Source organism: Monopterus albus, unplaced genomic scaffold, assembly GCF_001952655.1.
Source record: "Monopterus albus unplaced genomic scaffold, M_albus_1.0 scaffold404.1, whole genome shotgun sequence".
Classification (NCBI taxonomy): domain Eukaryota; kingdom Metazoa; phylum Chordata; class Actinopteri; order Synbranchiformes; family Synbranchidae; genus Monopterus; species Monopterus albus.
In genome coordinates this window covers 945,906-955,983 of record NW_018128284.1, presented here as the reverse complement: position 1 = coordinate 955,983, position 10,078 = coordinate 945,906, and positions in this window count along the sequence as shown.

Sequence of the window (10,078 nt, the reverse complement as noted above, 5' to 3'; positions counted from 1 at the left end):
CGTGGGGGGAGGCCCGGCCACCAGGCGCTCGCATTCGAGCCCCAACCCCGGGCCTGGCTCCCGGGTGGGGCCCCGGCTGCGCCATGCCGGGCGACGTCATGGGACTTGATGTTAGTCTATTCATAAGGGGCTTTTGAACCGCTTTTAGTCTGACCCGTCACCCAGGACCTGTTTGCCTTGGGAGACCCTACCAGGGACATATAGCCCCTGACAACATAGCTCCTAGGATCACTCGGGTACTCAAACCCCTCCACCACAATAAGGTGGCGGTTCAAGGAGGGGGTACTGAAATATCTTTGAAATTAATTATCCTGATGTTTGTCATGCCTTATAGCTGTGATTAGCAGCTTGCTTTCAAAATCACATATAGACATTCCAACACAGTTAAAAGAGGATCAGTGCTCAGCCCAGGTATGGTAATGTAGTGAGACATTTATTTCTGTCTCTATTTAAAGGCTTACAGTAAGGATGGCCTACCTGCTGCTCCATGGGCACTCAGCTTACTGTTCAGACATGTCACTATTGCTTGGCTTTATCCAGCTTGATAAGCAAAACTGCAGCTGAGCAGAGGAGACATCCGCTTACCAACCTCCCATTTCACTGTGAACAGAGTTAGGTCCATTGCTAGGAAACGAAATTGTTTTATTCAGTCCAACAAACTGCACATGAGGATCAGCCTACAAAAGACGCTTGCCATTATTCAACTTAAAAGCTCACACGTTTTATTAAAATTTGTCTTTGTTTGCTAGTAATTGCTTCAGCATCACAAACCAATTGTTTTGGCTCCACATACTGTACCTCACATACCTGAGCATGATGCCAGAAGCTCCCAATCTCTTCATCCAAAACACTGCATGTAACAGTCCCTCCAAAAACCTAATGTTTGTTAGACTTCCTTTTGTATTTAACTTCAGACATATTTTAAGAAATATTTTTAAAGACATTTGTTAAAAAATGAGTAAATCTAAAATGATTTAAAATGGATTTTGCATTTAGAGTCCATTTATGCTTTTCCTTGCTTTCTAATTTATCTACAGTGTTACAATGGTGAATTATCATCTTAGACATGACCTAAAGATCAAAAAGTTAGGTGTACGTATGTTATAGTATTTATATCCAGAAGCAACTTGGTTTATACCAGTCTTGCAAACTCTCACTTGTGAGACTTTTTTTCTAACAAAATAAAGTGTTACATGATAGTTTAAGGATCTCTTTGAATGGTCATAATCTCCAGGCAGTTGTTTGTTCATGCGAGCTTGTCTGGCAGCCATCCAGTGTCATTTTAAAAGCGGAATTTTTTGACTGCACAACATTTTGTTTATATATTTTACATCCTGCTGCCTGGACTGTGACCAGAGGATGTGAAGTAAAATACTGGGCCTGAGGTTAGATTAGATTCGATTCAACTTTGTCATTACACATGTACAAGTACAAGCCAACGAAATATGGTTTATTTGTTAAGGTTGAGTCCCCTCACCAGGAGGTGAGGGAGAATAAAAGGGAGGACTTGAGGTGTAAACCCAGGTGCTAGTGGAAAAAAGTGTTTTTATTAAGAACATAAACACAGTCACTAGTTTATATGTAGTCCAAAACCAGGGTATCATAATGATGGCCGAGGAGTCCAGGACAGGCAGGTAAGTAATCAGGAAGACTGCAGGAACCAGGAGAGTCAGAGGACCAGAACGGGCAGGTGATTAGACAGATGAACTGCAGGAACCAGAAGACTGAACAGGGATAGCGCTTACTATAGCACTTGCCGTCAGGTACCCGCGGCTGGGAAGATCACCGTCAGATACTCGCGGCTAGGAAGATCACCGTCAGATACTCACGGCTAGGAAGATCATCGTCAGATACTCACGGCAGGGGAAGATTGCCAACTGTGTGGCCGCATCTAACATAAAACACTCCCAATCTCACCGTCACCGTCACCATCACCATCACCATCACTGCTCACACAATCCATCATACCTTCGTCAGCGTAACAGCAACCATGTCAATGCTCTGACGACGAAGGAGCGTCTGCCAGCGTTTTAAATAGTGATGGTTAATCAAACGGGGATGAGCGTCAGCTGTGCACCATGCCCGGGAATCAATTAGCAGGTGAATGCGTCTCAGCTGTATCGCTGAGCCTGCGGGATGAGAGAGCAGGGGAGAGAAAGGGGAAGACAGGCATGTCGCGCCGAGCGGACCTGAAATTAGCATTTAACCAGAAGTACAATGACAGCAGAGTGTGCAGTATCTACAGTATGTACAGTCAGTATTAAATTACTGATAGATATGTACAATTGATATTTACAGTAAGATATGTAAGGTAATGTACAATATACAACAGACTATGGATTTACATTACAGGTAATGAATAATGTACAGTAAGCTTATAAAGCACTAGTGCAATGCATTGAAATAGTGCAGAATAAGAAAATAACTTACATGAGTTAAGAGTTACATGGATGTAAATAGTGCAAAGATAAATGTATAGTATCTACATGTGTATAGTACAGTGTGCAAATGAATAACAGAGCAGTATTCTGTGAGTATGTGCAAATTAACAGATCACTTCAGTATTATAGGTAACAGAAGTGTACTGCATTAGTCCCAGGAGGAGAGATGAGAAGGGGTGAGGTGTGTGTAGTGGTATGGAAGAAGGCAGTGGGGGTCAGCAGGGGACAGAGTTCAGTAAGGAGACAGCTGTGGGGAAGATGCTGTTCCTGAGTCTACTGGTTTTGGTCAGGAGGCTCCCAGAGGGCAGGAGGTCAAACAGTTTGTGAGCAGGGTGAGAGGAGTCCTTGAGAATGCTGCAAGCACATTGGAGACAACGTTCTGCATGGTTACTGCAGGTTACTGCATGTCTGGGAATGTTCATGTACAGGGACTTGTTGTTTTACCTGAACAGGTCTAACCTACAAGCAGCCGGCCAGTGAAGGCCCCTGGGGTAGTGAATGATCAGCTCATCAATGCTGGGTTCCACTGGTGGGGTGGGGTGGTGGAATCAGATTACCTATGAGCTCATGTATAGTGGGGTTTTTGAGCAACCTGATTACTGCTGTGCATGTAAATGCAGTCAGAGAAACCAAACCTGTTATTGAAGCCATGGCTGTACTGCTCTTATAATGTTATTTTTGACTGCAGCAGGCAGCTGTTCTTAGTGAAAAAGCTCTAACAAAATACTGCACACTACCTGTTCAAACCAAACGACAAAAGTTAGCGACTAGCTGGTGAATGTAGAGCAACAATGAGCAGACAAAAAGTCAATTATTTCCCCCGCAAATTGGTAGAGACCAAACAGAGGTAAAAGAGGACTTAGATACATCAGGGTGGGCAGTGGCAAGTGCAGCTCTAAATAAATGCCTTTTTTTTACCTGAAACTGCTGTATGTGTAAATAAGCAACTGTTAAAATGTGATGATAGGCTCAACTTTCCAGTGGAATTAGAATAAACTGAAGTCAAACATAACCTAAGTAGTAGCTGCTACCTTCTTGCTGGTCAGTTTCCTTCTCGAGCCAGCCAAGAGTTCCCAGCAACAAAACTAAGTGCTCCAAATGGATTCTGCCTCCTGCCAGGGTCCATATTTCTTTCTGTCTCTTAGTGCCCCCTTTCACAGCATTTTTATGTTCTGAAGTAAAACAGTAGACAATGGCTATTGGGAAACGTGCCAAATAGAGCATGATTACAGAAATAATGGCTACAAAACAACTGCAAAATATGACTTCTAAGTTTATCAACTGGTTTGATGAAAGAGAGGCAGGATGATGATACTGTGTATACATTTTTGTGAATTAGATTAAGTGCCAGTCATGCATTTTTCCCAGCTTCTCAAACAACTCAAACTGAAGGCTGTTCTGTGGTCACATCTGTGCATGCTTGAATGCTGGAATCATTTCACTCTCTTATTTGGAGAGCGGAAAGGAGGGGAAATTATGCTGGAAAAAAAGAAGGATGGAGAAGATATAAAAGTTAAACAGCATGGTGATGTTTTTACTTCCTGTCTGTGTTCCCCTGTGATGGGCTGCCAATGCAAGCTTCCAGTTCAGCAAACAACTGGGTGGCCCTCACCTGCTCAGCGTGTGCAAAAAGAGGGAAGCAGAGAGGGACATGCTGCATAATAACACTGGTCTCAAGGTGAAGGATAAAAATTTAGAGAAGGCGAAAATAGACAGAGCAGCTTCAGGCTTACAATATGATTAACAGAGGAACTAAACACAATATGCAAAAAATTTAGCCAAGAGCCTAGTTTATGTTACCTGTGTTTTTTCTTTTAACTATAATCTCTTCAGTTAGACATCCACACACAAGTCAAAGAGACACTTGCATTGATCAGATTTTTACATCCTGTGTTTTAGTCTTATCTACTTGAAAGCAGTTAAACAAACACCTAAATCATCCACCGCTTATTCTAGGTGGTCCACATATCTGCATGATGCCAACATAGTTGATTGGATTTTGTTATCTCTGTAATTGTTTAAATCAGCCAATCACAATTAGCCTCTCATGTAGCTTGAATACTACATTCAATAGACAGAAACAGGGGGTGGGTGCAGTATAGAGGCTGCAGTTTATTACTGATGGAGCAGTACTTTTACTTTGACAAATTACAGAAAATGTGCCAAACACACACAACACACAACAATAATTTATGATAGTTTATCTGAGGTCAATTTGTAATAAGGTGCTGAAGTTTTTTGTGTGTGTATGTGTGTTTGTATTCATTCATTCACAAGAATAATGCATTATCACCCAAGCTGTCAGTCAGGCATCTGGCATCAAATCACATTTTCTTTCTCAATAAAAAAGGAACGGTTGAATATAAGTGCTCTCTAAGGAGTATGAAGTGGCTTACCTAGAAAATTCAGAGCAATATAAGACTCAAGGCAGTTGACTAACTGACCTTGCACTTTTATTTTTACATGTAAAGAGGAGAATGTTTTTTCTTCCACTGCTTCTTTTTCTTCATATCCTTGTTAGTGTTGTTACTTGGGTCACTTTGTTGCCTTTCTACAAACTTTTTTTTATGAGTGAGAATGTAATCACTGCAAAGATTTTAATTTGTGAAAACCGCAAGCACATACCCATATAAACTTAATTATTGTAATCACAGCATGATGATATGCAAATCATTCTACCATTGGTGAGTGCAGTGGGACTAGGTTGCCTATTCTGAATAAATAATTAACTTGATTTTCCTTTTTTCAACACCTGAAAGATGCCATTTTGTCATGTCATCGCAAAAAGGGCACAGAAAATAATAAAATATCAGAATGTGCTGGTTTACAGTATAATTCTGACCTTTTAGGAAAGGATTTTCATTGCCTTTTTAGTTCAGAGTTAACAGCTTATAAGGTTGCCTCAAAAACATACACATGAGTTTAATACATTATATTACTCTTAAGTTTTAATTTCAATTGTTTGCTTTTGTTTGAAGCTTTGATATCCATTTGGCAGAAAGAAATACCGCTTCATCTAAAGCTGTAATCTGTCAGTGTAGACTCAGCAGTATGCTTCATTGATCCCCAGAAGAGGAACTTATGTTGTCTTTTGTTTTCTAAGGCAGATTAAATGGACTGAAAGACATTATATTACTTAACAAATCATTTATATTATTTTATCTCATTAATTCAAGGTAAGAGTGAAAATATGGCATGAGCGCATAAAGTGCAATCCCAGAATTTGTTGCAAGAAATTCACAGTGGATGCATATCTGTCCTCACACATCTTCTTTTGGCGTTTTGCTCACTTATGTAAGTGTCCGTGTTAAATGATTAAGTAATGGTTATATCTGTATTTCTTTCTGTATGTGCTGTTATATTCTAGAAATAAGTACACTGACTCTGATTTGGTTGCATTTTTGCACGTTTTTTACAGCATTAAATTTATTTCTATTGCACATTCAGTTATTGCTTACTTGCTGTGGATGTGGGCAGCATGGTGGTGCGGTGATTAGCCCTGTTGTCTCACAGCAAAAAGGTTCCCCATTCAAGCCCTGGCCGACCCTGTGCCTTTCTGTGCTGAGTTTGCATGTTCTCCCTGTGCCTACATGGGTTCTCTCCGGGTGCTCCGGCTTCCTCTCACAGTCCAAAGACATGCAGCTTAGATTGACTGGCGACTCTAATTTGCCCATAGAATTGAGTGTGGGTGTGTGTGGTTGTCTGTCTCTAAGTATCAGCTCTGTGATAGACTGGCGATCTGTTCAGGATGTACCCTGCCTCGCACCCAGTGTCAGGCCCCTGCAACCCCATTCAGGAATAAATGGTATACATAATGGATGGATGGATGCTGTGGATGCCAGCATCAGTAAGAGTGTGAGGTATGTGGTGTCTGAATTTCAGACCAAGACTGAAATTGCACTGAGAAAGAATCATCTCTCTATGGCCAGTTTTTAAAGATGTTAAGTCAATTGCTCTTTTGGTTTCAGGGATACAGTATATTGGTCAATAGTTTTTTACTACACTGGTGGTAACTTAAATAAGGTATGTATTTATACTTCCCATTTAGATCTCATGCAATCTTCAATTAAAAACTGCTTGGAAGTGCCGTTTATTTTTGTGCATGGTAGTTTCATTTGCTTTGCACAGGTTTAAGTGCTCAGTGACTTTCATGTACAGTACTGTACTGTATGCCAGGTTTCCATCTCAGAATGTAACCCAATATAAAATGTGACAAAACACCTTCTGTGTGTGCAGCCTTAATTTAATAAAATTAACACAATACAAATGACACACATTTGTGTGAAAAAATATGCTTTGTTGGCACAATGACACTATTCGGAGGTGGCTGTGGCTCAGGAGGTAGAGCGGGTCGTTTCCTAACCGGAGGATTAGCAGTTCGATTCCTGGCTTGTCCAGTCAACATGTCGAGGTCTCCTTGAGCAAGACACTGAACCCCCAGTTGCTCCCGGTGATGTCACCGGTGTGTGAATGCGTGAGTGCTTGGGAGTGCGAATGGGTGAATGGCCGAATAATGTGAAAGCGCTTTGAGTGTGCTGTAAAAGTATACAAAGGCGCTATACAAGTATAAGACCATTTACTCCTTCTTTGAACCTACCACAAACTCAAGATCTTGAATTTGTACTTAAAAAGGTAACATTTATGTTACTGTTAGGTACTTTCTTAGTTAGATAGATATTGATTAGAGATCTGTTGTATTAGAAGATGTTAGTGTAGCCAGGATGTCTTCCTCAGGCTGTTAAATGCAAGGTTAGTTAAAGCAGAGAAAGGCTGCCGTCAGGGATAAATGTTATTATGACGGTAAAAGGGACCATAATATTTGTCTTAATGTGTAATGTTATGTCAAATTGTTTTAGATACACACCACGAAAACAACAGCCACACACCTTGACTTTTCCTCATGTTTTGGCTAACGTTATAGCCAGCTGCAAAGAGAGACGTCGGCTGACGTTTCTGTGGAGGAGGAGGCGAGCCAACTAAGTGATGATATTGTATAGCAATTCTTGGTTCGGGGGTTTTTCTGCTTCCGGGCTGCTTGGGCAGCCTTGGGGGTGGAAGATGCCTGGACGTGTAATGTTAATTCTTGCTTGTGACTCTTTGAATAAACCAGCACGGTTATATTTTTTATATACTCAAGTGGTCTGAGTCGTCCCTCTGAGTTCCTGGTTTGAAAGAACCGGATGAGGCTTTATAATAGAATAGAGCCTTTATTACCTTGCACTTGGATTCATCAACTCATTGTCAGCACTTCTTCCTATTCATATTTTTCTGAAACTCATGGGTATTTTTAGACAGACTTTAATACATTAATATGAAATTCATCATTCATGTTATTATTCACACTTAAATTTTTCCCACTGACATGACATATTGTCTGAAAAACAAATATTATTGTATTTACATAACCATTTTACTACTCCATGTGCATGAGAAGTAAACATTTCATTTCATATCATATATGGAATTAAAGTGAAAATTTATGACCCAAAATGTGACATTACTTATCAAGTAAAGTGTATGGAGAATGTAATGAGGATTAAAGGCATTAACTCCTCTGCTGGCCATTTGCCAGTTAGTTCAAGCTGTAAAGGTTTATTTGTTCATCTATTACAGTGCACAGTGCTTGTGTTTTCCTCATTTTACAGTGTACTACTTTGACTGTGTGAGATGGGCTAAGTTTCATAGAAATCTCACACCATCTCTAAAACAAAAAAAAAGAAAGAAAGGAGAGAAGATGTTGAGAGAGATACCAAAGGTAGAGATAATGTTTGAAAAGTTTTGGGGTAGGAGGGAGGAAAGTGCTCGCTAAGACAAATGTTCCTGTTGTTCCATTGTTTTCAGATTCAGGTTTATATCATAACTCCGGGTCATATAGAACTCCTTTATCATTTCAGAGGGAAACAGACTTTTCCTTATCTTTCTCCAACCTCTACTTCTGCCTGTGTCAGCACCAAGAAATAGGGATATGTGCAGTTATGCAATTCTCACAGCTTTCCCTTTGCAAACAGAGAGAAATCAATGTGGACAGTGAGATCACAAGAGCAGGGTTGGGGATATTGATTTGCTCATATATGGATCACCTTTAACTTACCATGTACCAAATAAATGCCAGAGGGAGTTTCAGGATGGAAAAACCCTGAGATAAATCAATCTTAACCCAGCATGCATACTCCAATCAGGAGTGAGTGTGCAAGATAGGGGGACAAGATGGTGAAAGAGAAATCAATCAGCTTAGGTGATTTGAGAGGAAAGGGCTTTTCTCTCTTTTTTCTGCTCTCTTTTTTACACACAGACATGAGTGAACAATGAATGAACAAATACTCAGACACAAAGAACAACAGGTAAATAGATCTTCATGTGTAAGTCATGTGTGCCTGTGTGTGCATCTGTCTGTCTACATGTAGTGCAAAGTCAACGTGAACCTAGATTGTATGATGTGTGTCTGGTACACAGTCAGCATGAGTCCAGAATGGGAAAGGAAGACACTGAAGCCTTGGTCTGAGACTGCATCTAATGTGAGGCTACTCAGCCAGTAACCCAAAGTCTAGTTGTCATGCTACAAGTACACCAAGGCACAAAGCACACACACATGTGCACATACAAAGTTTTCCCCAGGCTGTCCATCCAGCCTCTTTGTTAACAAATACATCAAAGGTAGGAAGACACTGTAAGTGTGCAGTTCAAGTACGCAAAGTTAGACTGAGGTTATTCTATGATCTTTTTTTAAGTTCCACTTTTATATCTACCAGATTTCAGTATTGGAAGCAAGCATTGTGATAAACACAAGCTGTAAGACAAATTACTAGTTTATTGTTAATCACAACTCAAGATCCTCTTACTAGCTTTTTCTGAGGTGTTAACTGCAACTTAATCATGAATGAAACTACTTAATTATTTGTCTTTTTCATTTACCCATAAAGACAATACTGTAACATGTTACTGTGATTGGCTTTTGGTGCAGTCATATTACCACATTAGTGTTTCCATGCAAGCTGTCCTTGTTGATGCTATTTATTCCCTGCAGTTGAATTATTTGCATTTTATAATTGCATTTCTATTTGGTAGTTAGTGTTGTCCAAGTCAGTCTATTCAGTTTACATACCCATGCACAAAAAAACTAAATACATTTTTTGATGTGATTATAATAACACACCTATGCTTTCCATTTAGTAGGACTGTACCTAAAGATGTTTCCAAAACAGCTAGGACTAAAATCCTAAGAATTTCAAATATCTCTCATTGATTTTCAAGGGTTTTCAACTAACTGTGACCCAGAGACCACCATTCGGACTAAGAAGTAACATGAAAGTCACTTTGGCTTTTCTAAATGTTATATATTTACATGGATAAGATTATTCACAAACAAAAAGTAATACATGGTGTTTCAAAATAATAAGGATAAAAAAGATTCCTTCAGTGAATGCATGGTCAAAGACCAGCTGCAGTGCCTGCATGGACCACCAGGGGCCACAGACCACTGGTTGAAAACATGTTGCCTTATAATGTTTTTGTCCTTTTAGCTCTGTTTTAGTCGGCACCTTATTTGGTGCTGTGCAAGTAGAGTACAGTGGGTTAGTCCGAGTTTCAGTGGAAACAGCCACCGGCTGCAGCTGTGAATAAGGTTGATTAGAGAACTG